Raw genomic sequence first — 19,032 nt, 5'->3', positions numbered from 1 at the left:
CAAATGGCAGGCAACATTTGCATTATGTAAGTGGCAGGTAATGGCATCTCCTCCTGAACTTTAAAGGCACCACACTCAATATGTTGGGGGTCATCACTAACCAGAAGCTTAACTAGACCAGCCTTGTCGACAGCGTGGCTACAAGAGCAGACCAGAGACTGGGTACACTGCGATGAGTGGCTCAGTTCCTGACCGCACAAATCCTCTTCAGCATCTACAAGGCTCAAGTCAGGGGTGTGATTGACTACTCACCACTTGGCTGGATGGGCGCAGCTGCAGCAACACTCAAGCTCAATACCATCCACAATAGAGCAGCCTGCTTAATCAGTGCTCATGTCACTGCACTTAATGTCCTCCCCCTCCAACCTTGGAGTACTGTGTGATAGGCCAAGTGTCCGAGGAACTAAGTGTCAGTTGCAGAGGATATACACTAGTTGCAAGCTGCAAGATTTGTAATATATTAGATAGATAGACAAAGATATGTGCTGGGGAACTTTCATTACTAAAGCTAAAATTAATTGTCTTAAAGCCTCAAGTAATTTTTTAAATAAACCTCCACCATACTTTTTTCCAGCAGCTTGTTTTGCCTACATTGAAATGAAAACAGAACAATGATTGCTGTGTGTGCACAATCCTAAAGTATAGATTATAGGAAGTTGGTGTAACCTAAGATAAGCTTAATGCAGGAAAAAAGGGGATCTGTGCATGTATGAACTTTCAGCTCCTGTTTTCAGAGGAAGTGGCGATGACAAGAGAAAGAGAGAAGAGCTGTGAAATCCGTATACAGTCCATACATCAAACCATTGGTTTAAACAAGCACTGCAGCTGCTTCTTGATATGGTTGTATCTTGGCACTTCACATAGGAAGTCCTTTTACTTGAAAGTGCTGTGTCATTTCTTTCTCATCCTTTTCTGGAATTCAAGTGCTGTTGAAAAGGAAAGAAGCTAAGGCATGTTGCTTCTCTTTTGTAACTGGGCTTTACGCTGAAATAGCCTAAGATATTCATTCAGGTCTTTATTAAATCCATTGAATCTTAGTATTGAGTTGTACATGTTGCATCCCCTGATGCATCAGCAAGCATGAGTCAATGCTGTGTTGTAGAGCTGATAGCACTGACAGAAATCCAATTAGTGCCGGTAGGTAGCACAGTTACCAGTGACTTTATCTGTGGCTTCTGTTTCACTTACAAAGATGTATTGAGCCTTAAAAAGTCAGAGCCCTTCCTTTTATAGGAGCTGCCGTTAATTTCTGCTTTGACGGGGAGAAGGTTAAAAGTATACTGTAGGAAAAAATCTGATTAAATAGGTTTCAGGTTGAGGCAGTAAAAAGAGATTAAAAATGTAATGATCAAATTAACTTGGCAATGCTTTTGATGAGTCATTTTTAGCTTTCTTGTACAGTATATGTAAACATGGCTGAAAATACTATTAACATACTTTTAATTATTTTTTATAAAAGAAAACTAGTTACTCACTGATATTGGGAATGGATTAATGATTAATAAAGCAACATATGCATATAGCTCTTTTTAAAAAAAGTAATAAATGATACAATTAATAATTAAATTAATATTTAAGTCATTTTTTACATCCTGTTAAACTGCATTGTGGAGTCAAACTCAAAACTAGCTACGGTTATATTAAACCATATCTTTTTTATGTGGAGTATATGTTATGTCCACAATAGATATCTCTAAGAATATGGTACAAAGTAAAACTGATTTGTTTAGATTCGGCAAATAAGAGCTGGCGTTTTAATCAATGTAGTAATAGGTGTATTTCCTGGAAATGAAAAGATTTAATCCTAATTTGTACCAACCTTAGTAAACAACTACCACTTATTCAGCAGGTACCATACAAGTCTGGAGGGGAAACTTTGAAATTATTTGAAAGCAAGTAAAGGTGTGGCCTAAGTAGATTAACAGAAATTAATACTTAAATTTGGATTTGAATTTGGATTTAAACCTCCCTGAAATTAGGATAATCTGAACCTGAGGTTGAAACCATCTGGAAAAACAAATACACAAAGCCTCCCAGACCACTAGGGAACAATGGTAATCCCTCAGTAGGCCAGCAATTAGTCCCAGACCACAGCTAGATTGCAAGAAAACAGGAGTCAGTCACATATCACAACAGGTCCAACAGAAAACCGGATATGCCAAACTAGATCATTAGAGAATTCAGTCAATTACCTCCTCTAGAGCATTAGAGAGTTTAGTCAATTACCTTCTCTAGAGCATGCAAGAATTCATTCAGTTATCTCCTCGAGAGCAGCAGATAATTGAGACAATTACCTCCACTAGATCATTACATTCGTTAGATATGTACCTCCAATGAACCACCAGGGAAATTGGTTGCAGACTGCTACAAAGAAAGACTCAGACCTTGAATAGATAATCCCATGCTTCACCACTAGGGAAGCGAATGCAGAGTCTACCTGTCCAGAAAAAAAATCGATGTATAGCCATAAATCCACCACATGAAGCAACAAAATATAGAAATTAAATAAATAAACAGGCACAAATGTTGATTCACTCTCTTCCAGTCACCAATATCCTCCAAAAATGGAAGCAAAATGTGCAGAACAGAAAGAATCAGCAAAAGGTACGACTACATAGGCAGCACTGCTTTCCTTAAATGATAGACACACCAGACTTTGTAGAGTCAGAATAGGGACAACATTCAGATTTTTAGAAAATATCTCTAATCAGTACTTTGGAGACATTCTACCCAAACCAGAGATTAACTGTCTGGAACCTGGGGTGGCCATGAGTGTTTCAATTGTAAAATTCTCTGCGATTTTTAGGCTGCCCTTTGATGCCCACTCTGCGTTTGTACCTGGCCCAGGGTGACTTGGCTGAAAAGTGGTGATATTATTTAAATAGGAGTATGGTGACTGTTGACTGAATGGCATTAGGACCTTCACGATGCAGCAGGTAGGAACTACTGGAGTAGTGGAGCTCTGTGGATTGTCTATGCACTGGGGATGAAGGGATATCTTTGCATTGGGATGCTGTTATGTAATGTCCTTTGTTGGAGCCAGTAGCATGAATACGCTTTGGGTAAGTGCTTTCTGTGCCAGTCTGAACACTACTACTCTGGTCTCAGTGAAATCCTGGAAGGGAGCAAGAGGCAAGGAAGATGTAACTTTCCTTCTGTGTACCATTACAAACTACCAGTCTTAATTGAGATTTGCTGCATCATAATTCTTAAACATATGATCCAGTGCTGTGATCTGACTCTGTCTTAATATTTAAATCGTATAAAATTACATTTTTGGTGCTTTTTTAATGCTCTGATCAACATAAAAGATGTCAATGTTGGGGAATGGAACACTTCTTTTTGCTTTGCACACTGACGACTGGATTTTGCTCTCCTATACCACCTGAAATTGGGCAATATAGCTGTAGAAAATGAAGGGAAATGAGGCAGGGATGTCTACCACTGCACCTCCAACCTTAACAGCACTGCCAGAAATCTTCTTGCCCCGCTCCAGCAGGTAAGTTGACCAGTTGGCCACATGTCAATGACAGCAGAGAGGCAGGGCCAGCGAACCAAGATAATTTCCCTGCCCCACCACCGCGTTCGGCTCTACTACAGTCAGCCTTATGGACCACCAGGAAAAAGATAGGGGTAGATAGGGGTGGAAGGCTTGCTGAACGTTCTTTGGAGGAATTGGGCCCAGTAGTGGGCACCTATGTCTGAGACTGAGTGAAAGTGCTAATTTGTGCGGAATTGGGGACTTGTGTCAATTAGTGCCACAAATGGAACTTGTAAAGTAGATTTTTGAACAGAATATCAATGGCAACACTTAAGGGCCAATTTTAACGCTGACTGCTCAGCAGGAATGGGACCATGCAAGATGACACCACACAGGCTGGAAGCGGACTGCTCCACACTTTCAGCCATAATGCTGAAACTCCTTTGCAGGCCTTTCAAATACCTGCTTTTGCAAGGCATACGGAGTGCCAATGTCTGTGCTGGTGCTTGGGAGGAATGGAGCACATGATGGTGCATCCTCAGGAGGATTGCCCTCCTCCAAGGTATCTCCTTCAGGAAGCTCTTGTTGCTGAGAAAGACCTAGAGGAAAGAGAAAAGGGACAAGAGTTAGGATGGCACTGAGAGGCTGGACATTAGCAGGTGACAGTCTTCAGAAGGCAGCTTGTAGTTATGAAGCTTGTTGAATATCTGCTGAGGTGAATGAAAGGTTACAAGTAATATACAGACATTCTACTAAGGTAAACTACCAGCCTCACCTTCCCGAGGCGCATGGCTTTTCCTGCCACTAATCTCAGAGCTTCCTGCTCCATTTGGGTGAGGGCTATTTTGCCCACCCCTTGTCTTGCACCTCTCCCTCGTATTTTGCATTATCTTGGCCTACAGAAAGAGAGGATGAGAGTTAGTGAGTGGCTGTTGAAAAGGTAAGTGGAGATGTCTAGGGCTTATGCATATAGAGCATGTGCTAAGAGCTGGAGAAGAAGGAAGATGGAGTGAGGATGGGATGGTGATGAATATAAACCCAAGTGCGTGGAATGTAAAGTGAGAAAACAGTGCTGGGAGGAGTTGCTGGCTGTGCAAGTGCTAAGAGGTAAGATAAGAATGCTGTTAGTGTGTGGTGTGAAGAGAACAAAAGAAGAGGTTAATGTATTTGAAATGGGGAAAAAAGGTGTTACAATGTGCCCTTGTTCTTGTACGCTAATGGATGTGATAGAGAGGTTGAGAATGAAGGGGGAGAAGGGTGAAAGGAATGGTGACATATATTGAGAGAGATCTGTACTCTGCTATTGTGAAGTTATTGAACCTCTTTCCACACTGAATCCAAGTGCTGGGGGTGATGCTGCTGGCACTGACCCTGGCATCCACCTCTGTCCAAGCCTGCTGGAGAGCCTGCTATGGGTATGCTCCTACAGATGTTGGGGAACAGTACTTCCATCCTTTTTTTTTACCTCCTCCACGAGGGCCTCCAGGGAGGCAACTGAAAACCTGGAGGCAACCCTGCGACACATTGTTGCGTCGACGATTCTGCCCACACTGCTGTAGAGAAATGTGGCATTAGGGAACGCAGCCTGCCAGAATTTGCACAGCAAAAATGGTTGGCCTGCCCGTTAGTTGTGTTAAACAATTATTGTGTATCAGTGTCACCCTTTGTGATGCCAATACTGTTTAGAATGGGATGAAAATCCTACCTAAGCCTATTTTGAGGAAATAGTGAGATAGAGGACTATAAATAGCCATTACAGTTTATAAGAATATCAATAGGAACATTCAGCTTTCTTAGAATCCTATAAACAACCTAGAGGGGGAGGGCAGGAAATAAACATTTCTCTAAGTCTCACTAACATTTTTTTCCATACTTTGCAAAATATGCAAAAAATTGTATTAATTGACTTGGGCATGCAACCAAAACCTTCAATTAATAACACTTGTCTAATCGACTGGGCCAAGAATCAAAGGTCTTCAGTTTGAATCTGAGCAATAAAAAGTCTGCAAAGAAGGAAGCATTCCAGTCATAAACAGAATTCTGTTCAGTACATCTCTGAGATTCGGTCTTCACATGCAATTAAAACCTGACTAGACTTACCAGTACAATTATTGCCGGTTAGACAGATTAGAATTTCAATTCTATATTCTGAAAGAGAAAAGGTTGCTTTTGAAGAAGATTCACTGTAATGTAGGTATTCGTGGTCACCGATGTAGGTATTGGACGAATTACTACTTAATAATCGAGTTCGACTCCAGGAGAACAATCAAAAAGGCAGAAGGCAGAGGGTGATGGTCGAAGGTTGTTTTTGTGACTGGAAGCCTGTGTCCAGTGGGGTACCACAGGGATCGGTGCTGGGTCCCTTGCTGTTTGTGGTCTACATTAATGATTTGGATGTGAATGTAAAAGGTATGATCAGTAAGTTCGCAGATGACACGAAAATTGGTGGGGTGGTAAATAGCGAGGAGGGTGGCCTCAGTCTGCAGGACGATATAGATGGGTTGGTCAGATGGGCGGAACAGTGGCAAATGGAATTTAACCCTGAAAAGTGTGAGGTGATGCATTTTGGAGGGACTAACAAGGCAAGGGAATACACAATGAATGGTAGGACCCTAGGAAAGACAGAGGATCAGAGGGACCTTGGTGTGCATGTACATAGATCGCTGAAGGCAGCAGAACAGGTGGATAAGGTGGTTAAAAAGGCATATGGGATACTTGCCTTCATTAGCCGAGGCATAGAATATAAGAGCAGGGAGGTTATGATGGAGCTGTACAAAACGCTGGTTAGGCCACAGCTGGAATACTGTGTGCAGTTCTGGTCGCCACACTATAGGAAGGATGTGATTGCTTTGGAGAGTGTGCAGAGGAGATTCACCAGGATGTTACCTGGGCTGGAGCGCTTCAGCTATGAAGAAAGACTGGACAGGCTGGGGTTGTTTTCCTTGGAGCAGAGAAGGCTGAGGGGGGACCTGATTGAGGTGTACAAAATTATGAGGGGCATAGATAGGGTAGATAGAAAGGAACTTTTTCCCTTAGTAGAGGGGTCAATAACAAGGGGGCATAGATTCAAGGTAAGGGGCAGGAGGTTTAGAGGGGATTTGAGGAAGAACTTTTTCACCCAGAGGGTGGTTGGAATCTGGAACTCACTGCCTGAAAGGGTGGTAGAGACAGGAACCCTCACAACATTCAAGAAGCATTTGGATGAGCACTTGAAACACCATAGCATACAAGGCTATGGACCAAATGCTGGAAAATGGGATTAGATTAGACAGGGATTGATGGCCGGCGCGAACGCGATGGGCCGAAGGGCCTCTTTCTGTGCTGTATAACTCTATGACTCTATGGCCTAGAAATTCGGTGGGCTGCGCCACCAGTTAGCGCCTAAAGAGGGCAGTCAGTGGCTGTAGCGCCACTGGCCGCGCCTCCCGCGATATTCAGCGGGGGTGCTAATGGTGGCGTTAGCCTGTTGCGCTGCGCCGCCACCGATGACGTCATCGGTGTGCGCAGCGCCCCATTAGCGCCCCGATCGCGATATTTCGTTGCGAACGCCGCTGTAGTGCCGTTCGCTACCCGTGCCCGGTTCACGGGGCCTTGCTGTGCCGGCAGTGGCGCAAGTTAAGGTGGAGGTGCGGTGCGGCCGCCTTTTTCAGCGGCCGCCTGCCAGCACCTCCGTCCCCGGCCTCCTGACCACCCCCCCCGCGGCATTGCCGGCTGTTTCCAGAGAGCCCGGAACTTCTCCTCGGTGCCGGGCTCTTTTGCTGGCACTTGCGATCAGGGATCGCGCTGTTGCAGGCCCCTCCCCCTTAATAATGGGAGGAAGGCCTGCAGTACACATGCTGCGGCACGTTGCGCTGCGATATTCAGTTTCAGCGCCCTAAGAGGGACGTGGAGCGCCTCGAGCCTCGCCCCGTCTCCCTCTAGGGGCGCTGAAACTGAATTTCTGACATTCGCTAATGCTCCGAATGCTGCGCAAAAATCAGTGCCCAGGCGAACTTGGCGCCACTTTGGCACCTCAACCCAATTTCTAGGCCATATGACTCTAAAAAGGTTTTTAATGCAGGAACAGAGGAATTCAAACAGGTTGCAGAGCTAGGTACGGGAGAGCCATAAAATAGGCCTTCACCAGAAGCAGATGCCACGAGGACTGACTAGGCAGTCCCGTGGATTGCGTGATGACGTCATCGCGTTCTTCCCGTGCTTGGGTAGTCACGTGACTTGCGTGATGATGTCATCGCGTTTGCCCGCGCTTGGGACGGTCACGTGATGTGCGACGTGATGTCATCGCGTTAACCCGCATCATCGCGTTCCCAAAGGAGGAAAGCCCCACACCAGCTACATCGTTACGTTAAAGGGAATTATGTACAGTAAGTAAGGGACACTCTGTGGTACCGCTACAGTAACATCATTTTAGTTACTAAGGACATCTTTTTCAAAGAAAAATCCTCTCACCAATGCAGAATACCAAAATTAGATCAACTACATCATTAGTTTTGCATAGTGGAGTACTTTCGTATCTCAATGATCTTGAGCTGCCAGTCTGAGCCTGCAACAGGTGGTGAGAGAACCAACATGAGGGGAAAAACCTACTTGACCTCGACCTCACCAATCTTCCTGTCGCAGATGCATCTGTCCATGACAGTATTGGTAGCAGTGACCACGGCACAGTCATTGTGGAGACGAAGTCCCGTCTTCACACTGAGGACACCCTCCATCGTGTTGTGTGGCACTACCACAGTGCTAAATGGGATAGATTCAGAACAGATCTAGCAGCTCAAAACTGGGCATCCATGAGGCGCTGTGGGCCATCATCAGCAGCAGAATTGTATTCCACCACAATCTGTAACCTCATGGCCTGGCATATCCCTCACTCTACCATTACCATCAAGCCAGGGGACCAACTCTGGTTCAATAAGGAGTGTAGAAGAGCATGCCAGGATCAGGACCAGGCGTACCTAAACATGAGGTGCCAACCTGGGGAAGCTGCAACACAGGACTACATGCATGCTAAAAAGCGGAAGCAGCATGCTATAGACAGAGCTAAGCGATCCTACAATCAACGGATCAGATCAAAGCTCTGCAGTCCTGTCACATCCAGTCGTGAATGGTGGTGGACAATTAAACAACTAACGGGAGGAGGAGGCTCCATGAATATCCTCATCCTCAATAATGGTGGAGCCCAGCACGTGAGTGCAAAAGACAAAGCTGAAGTGCTTGCAACCATCTTCAGCCAGAAGTGCAGAGTGGATGATTCATATCGGCCTTCTCCTGAGGTCCCCACCATCACAGAAGCCAGTCTTCAGCCAATTCGATTCACTCCACGTGATATCAATAAACGGCTGAGCGCACTGGATACAGCAAAGGCTGTGGGCCCCGACAACATCCCGGCTGACGTGCTCCAGAACTAGCCGCGACTCTAGCCAAGCTGTTCCAGTACAGCTACAACACTGGCATCTATCCAACAATGTTGAACACTGTCCAGGTATGTCCTGTCCAAAAAAAGCTGGACAAATCCAATCCGGTCAATTACGGCCCCATCAGTCTACATGGGACCTCCAGACAGCTGCATGGCTGCATTAACGGGAACATTGGGAAAGGTGTATAATGGGCTGCCAACTCGCTCTCACCCATTTTACACTATCACACAAAGTCAAGATCCATCCCATGTTGAGTCATTGAGGAGCACCTTATTCTTTGAACTAAAGCAATAGGATACAGGTTGGAACTGATTATTCTAATAGCAAACAAAAGGATGAGGAATCAAAAACTCCTCGCTGAATGAGATTATGGAATAAAATGTATGACAACATTTTTCACATTTTGAACATGTTGACTGGAAACTAACCACTGGAAATTAATGAAAGTAATAGCTTTCTTTTAATTAAAGCGTACAATTGCAAAAAAATGGTCATGACTGCGTTATGGACAGATTGATTGCAGTAATAATGAGATATGAAAGTACTGTATTGTGCAAAGCTATTCATGCAGTTGATCTAATTTTAGTATTCTGTGTGTGTAAAAGGACTTCTTTGGAAAAAGATGATGTCTAGTAAGGTTTCTTAAACAGATAACATATTATTCTATGAGGATTTAATGAATCAAGCAGCCTAACCCTAATATACGAATGGATAAAATAAAAATATTTAATGCCAAATACTGAATGAAGTAACTGTTTTCTTTGATTTCAGAGAATTTTACTCTGAGTAAATATATAATCAACAACGTAAAAGCCAAAGGGTGGGATTGGAAGACTTTACTGTCAAAAGCACTTTGTCAAAGTAAAAATTAAACTGCATCCGTGATTTTCTGGTCTTCTCAATACAACAAATACTGCTATGGGTCCCAGGATGTTTGAAATCTCTCCTTCCAAAACCTATACAGTGCTGAGAGGTAGCAGTCTTGTACTTAACACTTGTCTCCTACAATGGCGTAAATGTTTTTTTGATGGGCCAGCATGTTATGGTTGTTTAGGCAGAAAAAGAATCTAGGAAGAGACAGTACTGATGGTGAAACACTAAGATAGTGGAGCACTACTCGTACCACAGCTTAAGTGGAGGTCATAACATTTCAGCATTACTGCACAGTGTGATGTAGTCTATCTAATTTTGCTGGAGGTAGATATTGCTACCTCATTACTGTTCAAAATTTCTTTCTGATATTGTTGTCGTTTTGCTCTCTCCTGAGGGTATTGACCCGTTGCTGGGGTATGTTCCACAGACACCAGCCATGCTCACTCAAGAGGTGATTCCAGTGTGAGCCTGGACAATGAGTACAAGGGGCTTCACAGCGGAGCTCAATCATTTTTCATTAGGAGTCACTGGATAGCAATCAGGGACGAAAACACCGGCTGATTTATCCCTGCCTAGTCTGGGTGTACTGAGGCCAATTGTAGCATTGCTACTGTCATGCTGGCTGAGATTAGTTATCTCAGCACAGGCTGCAAATTGAACATGGATTGTTTTAGGTCTGTTTAGCTCCGTTATACACTGCCTTTTACCAACTAAGACATCAGAGAGACTTACGTTTGTATGAACTAATTTTCTATGTGTGTATGATCTTGTTTTAATTTTCATTTTTGATTTAACACTTCATCTCAAATGAATAGTAAATAATCACTGCAATATAAACAGTCAAGATGACAGGACTCTAATTTGAAAATCAACAACAACAACTTATATTTATATAGCGCCTTTAACGTAGTAAAATGTCCCAAGGCGCTTCACAGGAGTATTATAAGACAAAAAATTTGACACCGAGCCAGATAAGGAGAAATTACGGCAGGTGACCAAAAGCTTGGTCAAAGAGGAATGTTTTAAGGAGCGTCTTAAAGGAGGAAAGAGAGGTAGAGAGGCGTAGAGGTTTAAGCAAGGAATTCCAGAGCTTAGGGCCAAGGCAACAGAAGGCACGGCCATTAATGGTTGAGCGATTATAATTAGGGATGCTCAAGAGGGCAGAATTAGAGGAGCACAGATATCTCAGGGGAGGGGGGTGGGGTTGTGGGGCTGAAGGAGATTACAGAGATTACAGAGATAGGGAGGGGCGAGGCCATGGAGGGATTTCAAAACAAGGATGAGAATTTTGAAATCGAGGCGTTGCTTAACCGGGAGCCAATGTAGGTCAGCGAGCACAGGGGTGATGGGTGAACGTATGGAAGTACAGGAAACTCTTTTTTATCTGGCACCGATGGGACCGGCGTGGTGTCGGTTTATCAAAAAGTCCGGATTACAGAGAGGTATAGTAAAAGGTATGAGAGCCCCGTACATGGCCACAGATCCAGGCGTCCCTGTTACATAGCAACAGGTGCAGGAATCCCAGCCACAGATCCAGGCATCCCAGTTGCATAGCAACAGGTGCAGGAACCCCGGCCACAGATCCAGGTGTCCCTGTTGCATAGCAACAGGTGCAGGAACCCCGGTTACATGGCCACAGATCCAGGAACGGCCACTAATATGAAGTAAAACTTACCTGAACCTACTCCTGAATTTTGCCGGTTAACAGAGATTTCTGGTTATTTAGGTGCCGGTAAATCGTGAGTTTCCTGTATAGTGAACAGTGAGGAGGAGAGTGATAGACTTCAAGAGGACATAGACAGGCTGGTGGAATGGGCGGACAAGTGGCAGATTAAATTTAACGCAGAAAAGTGTGAAGTGATACATTTTGGTTGAAAGAATGAGGAGAGGAAATATAAACTAAAGGGTACAATCCTAAAGTGGGTGCATGAACAGAGAAACCTAGGGGTATATGTGCACAAATTATTGAAGGTGGCAGGGCAGGTTGAGAAAGCGCTTAAAAAAACTTACGGGATCCTGGGCTTCATGAATAGAGGTATGGAGTACAAAAGCGTGGAAATTATGATGAACCTGTATAAAGCACTAATTCCACCTCAACTGGAATATTGTGTCCAATTCTGGGCACCGCACTTTAGGAAGGATGTGAAGGCCTTAGAGAGGGTGCAGAAAAGATTTACGAGAATGATTCCAGGGATGAGGGACTTCAGTTACGTGGATAGATTGGAGAAGCTGGGTTGTTCTCCTTAGAGCAGAGAAGATTGGGAGGAGATTTGATAGAGGTGTTCAAAATCATGAGGGGTCTGGACAGAGTAGATAGAGGGAAACTGTTCCCATTGGCAGAAGGGTCGAGAACCAGAGGACACAGATTTAAGGTGATTGGTAAAAGAACCAAAGGCAACGTAAGAAAAAACTTTTTTACGCAGCAAGTGGTTAAGATCTGGGAATGTACTGCCTGAAAGGGTGGTGGGGACAGATTCAATCATGGCTTTCAAAAGGGAGTTGGATAAGTATCTGAAGGAAAGGAATTTACAGGGCTACAGGGAAAGGGTGTGGGAGTGGGACTAGCTGAAGTCCTCTTTCAGAGAACCAGCACGGGTTCGACGGGATGAATAGCCTTCTTCCGTGCTGTAACTATTCTATGTTTCTATGATTCCATTCTATGAACGGGACTTGGTGCAAGTTAGGATACGGGCAGTCGAGTTTTGGATCACCTCATGTTTACGTAGGTTAGAATGTGGGAGGCCAGCCAGGAGTGCATTGGAATAGTCAAGTCTAGAGGTAACAAAGGCATGGATGAGGGTTTCAGCAGCGGATGAGCTGAGGCAAGGGTGGAGACGGGCAATGTTATGGAGGTGGAAATAGGCGGTCTTACTTATGCTGCGGACATGTAGTCGGAAGCTCATTTCAGGGTCAAATTTGACACCAAGGTTGTGAACAGTGTGATTCAAGCCTCAGACAGATGTTAGGCAGAGGGGTGGAGTCAGTGGCTAGGCAACGGAGTTTGTGGCAGGGACCAAAAACAATGGCTTCAGTCTTCCCAATATTTAATTGGAGAAAATTTCTACTCATCCAGAACTGGATGTCAGACAAGCAGTGTGTCAATTTAGAGACTGTGGAGGGGTCAAGAGAAGAGGTAGTGAGGTAGAGTTGGGTGTCGTCAGTGTACATGTGGAAACTGATGCTGTGTTTTTGGATGATGTTGTCAAGGAGCAGCATGTAGATAAGAAATAGGAGGGGGCTAAGAATAGATCCTTGGTGAACACCAGAGGTAATGATGCGGGAGCAGAAAGCCGTTGCAGGTGATTCTCTGGCTACAACTATATAGATAAGAATGGAACCAGGCGAGTGCAGTCCCTCCCAGCTGGATGACAGCGGAGAGGCGTTGGAGAAGGATGGAGTGGTCAACTGTGTCAAAGGCTGCAGACAAGTCAAGAAGGAGGAGGAGGGATAGTTTACCTTTATCACAGTCACAAAGGATGTCATTTGTGACTTTGATGAGTGCCGTTTCGGCAAGGGCGGAAACCTGATTGGAGGGATTCAAACATGGAATTGCGGGAAAGATAGACATGGACTTGGGAGACAACAACACGTTCAAGGACTTTGGAGAGGAAAGGGTGGTTGGAGATGGGGTGGTAGTTTGCAAGGACGGAGGGGTCAAGGGTTGTTTTTTTGAGGAGATGGGTGATGATGTCAGATTTGAGGGAGAGGGGGACAGTACCTGAGGAGAGAGAACAGTTAACAATGTCAGCTAACATGGGAGCCAGAAAAGGAAGTTGGGTGATCAGTAGTTTGGTTGGAATAGGGTCGAGGGGGCAGGAAGTGGGTCTCATGAGATGAGTGTGGAGAGGTCATGCGGGGAGATCAGAGAGAAACTGGAGAAAGATGTGAGTTCAGGGCTAGGGCAGGGGAGAACTTTAGAGAAAGTTTGGCCTGGTGGGCTAGGGGAAGGAAGGGAAGAGGCAGAGGCAGCTGAACGGATGGTCTCAATCTTAGAGACAAAGAAGTCCATGAGCTCCTCACATTTGTTGTCGGAGGTGAGGATGGAGGAGACAAAAAAAAAGTCAAAAGCTTGTAACTTGTAATCAGGTCAATACATTCTGTAATTCCTTCTACTTCACCCCCTGAGAAAGCTTCCTTCTGATCTTTTGCCCCATTCTAATAAGTACAGCACAATTCTGTATAAAAAAAAAACATGGGGGAAAAATTTGGTTGGTTAGCGCCTTTGTTAGCGCCTCTGAGGGGCGCTAACGGGGCGCTAGGAACTTAGGCCTAGAAATTCAGTAGGCTTTGCGCCCACTTTTCGCCCAAAGAGGGTTTCTGTGCCAGTGTAAGAGGGTGCGCTGATATTCAGCGCTGCGGTAATGGCGGCGGTAGCCGGTAGCGCTGCGCCGACACCGATGACATCATCGGTGTGCGCAGTGCCCCGGTTCCGCCCCGCTTCCGGCCCAAACCCCATATTTAGTTGCAGCCACCTCTTCTGCAGCGGCCGCAAACAGCGCTGGAAAAACGGGGCCGTACTGCTGCGCAACTGGGGCGCTTTAAGGTGGAGGTGCGGCCAGCCGCTTTTTCAGCGGCCGCCTGCCCGCACCTCCCTCCCCGGCCTCCTACACCACCCCCCCCGCGGCATTGGTGGCTGATTCCCGCGAGCCCGGCACTTCTCCGTGGTGCCGGCCTCATTTGCCGGCAGAATCCAGCGGCGATCTCACGGCTGCAGGCAGCTCCTCCTTAAGAGAAGGAGGAGGCCTGCAGTACCCCAGCCTGCCGCACCGCATCGGGTGGCGCAGCGGCAGCTGGAGCGCTGAAATTCACTTTCAGCGCCCCAAGCGGAGGCGGGCACACCCTGGAACAGCGCCCGGTTCCGACTTGGGGCGCTAAAAGTGAATATCTGGCGGGCGCAACTGGCTCCGCGCGCAGTGCTAACTTTTGGGCGTTAGCCTGCTGGCGGGCCTTAACTGAATTTCTAGGCCTTAGTGCCCGAGCGCGGCGATTTTAGCGCCGCTTGCGAAATTGACCAGTTGTTTTGCGGTGGCGCTGAACACTACCGCCATGATCTCCTGCGCCTGCAGATCGTGACATCAGTCAAGCGTGCAACGCCCCAGTAGCGCCCCAGACTGGATATTGAGTCGCACCCCCTGCCTTAGCTCCTGCTGCTAGGAATGACAGGTAGAGGGGAATGTTGTCAAGTCGGGAAGGGGCTGGGGAAGCACTATTTAAAGGCGGGCGCTTCCTGCCTTTTCTTGTTGGCAACATTTTTGGTTTTAACGCTGTCCTATGGAGATTTGGCCCTCAGCACCACTTTTGAGGTTCCTAACTGCCGAGCTCTTTCCCTGGGCTTATCCATTAGTACGTCCAACACAATTGCTTTTGAGGTTTCTCCAGGCCAAGATTCAAGTTTGCAATGAGCAGGGAGTGGCTGGCCAGCAAGATGGCCCCTCCCCTTTAAGAACTGGACGGCACCAGTCTGTCTGGCTTCCATGGTAATTGGCATCGCCTGAGCTTCGGTAGCGTTCTGAGGTAGCGCCTCGCTCCCTGATGTTTGCACCTTAAGAGAGGTGTGTAGCGCCTAGTTTAGCACTCAAATCGCCTCCAGGGGTGATAGAGGCGAATTTTGCAGTCGGAGGTGATAATTAGCGCCGGGCACTAAACTTTGCGCCCGGCCGATATTAACGCCCCAAAATGGGCGATACCGAATTTTTGTCCCAACCTTTAAATTGTAATAAAGTCTAGGTAGTGAATCAGCAAATTGTCCTATCACTTTCAAGTACTGGGCTTCAGCCTAGCTAGGGATCGTGGGACGCAGGCATTTAATGGCTATTAAGGAACATACCTGCAATGAGCTTGAGCAGTATAAATGCTGTATAATCACACCCTCAGTAAACGCTGGGTTTTGAATCTGCTTAAATGTTGCTCCATGTGATTTGATTTTAATTCATTTAGGATTAAGGTACACATTTGAGAAGTTCCCCAGTTAGCACAGTTTATAGATCATTCATAATATATGAAGGACAGTGTAAAAACACATGGCTAAATTGCAGCAAATGCTACTGCACATTTTTCTTAATTACACCTATATTTCAAGCAATAGTAACAGTTCACAAGGTAGCACGATACAACAAAAAATCTTTAGAATAGAAATTTCTCAATGGGAGCATGAAGAGGAGCAGTGAATGACAGGGCATTTCGGGCACGCTTCAAGTATAGGTCTGCCTGTAGCTTGGCCTTGCACTGGAGAATCAGGGAGGAAATTAGAACACAGCCACAGGACTGCAGGTGAGCATCTGACTTCTGACATTGTGATCTTCTGGCTGTTGCTGGAGAGCCCAAAGATTATCCTGGGCAAGTGAAAATCTTACCTTCTGCCTCCAGCCATTGGCCTGCTTCAGGAATCTTGCAGATCTTCTGATCTACAACTGTCCCAGGGCAGGCCCCTATACCAAGTTTCATCAGATGCGCTCACCCTAGAGCGCCCAACAGTTCTAGGCATAGCAAGAAGTGGCAGGTGGCCAGGAATGCCCTCTCCCATCGCATTAATATGGGACTGATGGGCCTGCCCCTCCTACAGGGTCAGGCCCACTGAAGTCTACGTTGGAAATCCTGGGCAGTACAATGGGGGAGGACACCTGGTATAATGGGACTCCACCTTTTACCTCTTCATTGCTTGATCGAGAACACCAATTTCCAAGGTCCAGTGAAGCAAAAAGCTACCTGTTTATAGGACAATAACTCAATTGATAGGATTGAATTTACATGCAACAAAGTTCACTTATGAACACTTAAGGTGCTAAGGGTTAATTTTTGTGTAAAAGTAGCATACCTAGGAAAGTAGCATGAGTGCGTTAAGCATTCAAATATGAACTTTGCCAATTGGAACTTTGCCAATTGGAAGTTCTAGACCAACCGCTGTAAGTTTTTCCAATCCTGTGGATATATCTTCAGGAAAAATCTCTTTCCAATAATGTACTAAAAAGACTTTATGTGATGAAAACAGCAACGTTTATTTGGAAGAGCAATGGGGGGAGGCACAGCGTAGCCTGCGGAGGAGCAGTGAATGACAGAACGCAACTTCAGGATTTCTGCATTAGGCTGTGCACGCGCTAAATCCTGAAGTTGCGGTCAGTTTCAAAAGCAAAATGATGACAAACGCTACCAGTTCGCTGTTATCAGGATCACAAATTCTGGGCCATTTTCTCCTTAACTAAAAATATAACTTTCGGCTCTGATGAGGGAAAATTGTTTCCTATTTTAAAACGTCAATATATTCATTGTGATAATTATGGTTATAAATACATATCCTTCCACTTATACTGGAGTATCAACATGCTATGTCAACATACAGCCCTTTTGCAAGCAAATTTGCACTATGCATTTTTGCATAGGTGAATGATTGGTAATGGTCCAGAACTTTTAAAAACCAATGTGACTGTGGTGCAAAGTACAGAAAATATTATGCAGCAAATGATTCTTTTGCACCATTTTGCCTACACCATGCAGAATGTGCTATAAAATTAGTTCAGAGCAGGATGACTGTACAGTGAGTGATAATACAGCAGCAGCTCATAAAGGAGGCAATAATGAGGCTTAAAGATGACCAACCTCAGGAATAACTGTTTGGCAAACATGTTTTTTTTGTTTCAAAATTCATAATATAATCACTGTGCCATTTGGATGTAATCTTATTGTGATAAAAATAGTGGACACTTGTTCTGAGTCTTGCCCCAAACAGAACAAAAGGCTTGCCATTCATTCCCCCCTCCCACCCAATTTTGTTAAGTTACGGGACATGTATCATATTTTTATTATTCTTTGAGACAGTGATGTAAATTGTGCTCACTCATGCTGCTCATTCCACCAATACAGGATCATCCATCTGCACTGTTCTCAGTGTCGCTGCCAATAAGCTGAAAGTAGGAACTTTGCGCTTGGGTTGTAAGCACAGCTCAGTTGAACCTCAGAAACTTATGAATAGCGCATAATGTGTTCAGCAATGGTTGCCAGTGCAATATTAATTTTAATTGGTGTAAAGATTTGGGTTTGATCCTAATGAACACTCAATGATCAGTATAACATTTACAATTTCCACACTGGATGAACCAAACACTCAACTATGATAGCTGAGCATGAGGAGATGCAACAAGGGCTGCATTTGAGCTCCTAGAGTAAAAGTTACATATCCAAATGTCAACAACCATCGACTATCTGTATATTATTAACCAATGACCTTTTGAGTACATTGCATTTTTTGTAATGAATAATCTAACATCTATTACCCTCCACAATGCTATTTTTGTACAGATGTGTTCATGCATTTTATAAACCTGCTGATCTTTGGCAGCTGTACTTTGAATATTTGCTTCATTCTGAGCTTGGGGCATGTTGGATCACCCAGAGCATCACAAATGTTAATTTATATATTTGAACTGCTATTTTTAGTTGCTAAAAGCCATAAGTTATGCAGTTTATAATAACGTTCTGTGGCATTAAATATTTGGGCTATTTATCGTTCAGCAACAAATCCTATTTTAGACTATGAATTTTAGCATGGTAATTATAGGCAAATGTCAAGAGGTTCGTTTTTAGATCAAAAGTTGCAGAAATCTGGCTATGAATAGATGCTTCTCTTCTATGTCAGCTGTGAAACTCATCAGTGTAATCTACTTGACAAGAACACAGTTGTCTAAAGAAGCACATGGATACTTATTCTTACAAAACCACACGTGTTGTCCTTATTGAGACTACTGGGATGGGGTTATTTTGTATCTGGAGCCTTACACCGAAAGAATAACTAGGGGGAAAAATTCGGCCGCGCCCCCATTGGTGCACTAACTTTGTCGGGGCGCTACTTTTAGCGCCCTGAAAAAATTAACACCCCCGCGCCGTAAATTGAGTGGTAGTGCCCCAAGCAGGAGGCGGGGCACTACTGGAAGCGCTCCCCCTTCTTCATGGGGTGCTACCAGTGAATATCGCAGCGCTATGTGCAACAGCGCCACATGCGTCGGCACGTAATGCCACGGTATTCCAGGCCTCCCTCCCCAGATTAAAGGGGAGGGGCCTAGCACGCACTGGGGCCCTGCTGGACCACTGGGGAGCAGGGTGCTGGGAAAACAACCCAGCACTCAAGAGGAGTGCCAGGCTGACCGATCGCGGCCAGCATCCTGTATGAGGGAATGGAAAGGGGGCAGGTGCTGGCAGGCAGCCCGAAAAAAAATGGCCACCTGGCACCTGCCCTTTAATTAGCACTGCCACGGCCGCCAAAACACCACCCTG

Source organism: Somniosus microcephalus, chromosome 16 (genome assembly GCF_052327205.1).
Source record: "Somniosus microcephalus isolate GS21.2 chromosome 16, FLI_Smic_1.0, whole genome shotgun sequence".
NCBI lineage: Eukaryota > Metazoa > Chordata > Chondrichthyes > Squaliformes > Somniosidae > Somniosus > Somniosus microcephalus.
This window is presented reverse-complemented; position numbering follows the sequence as displayed.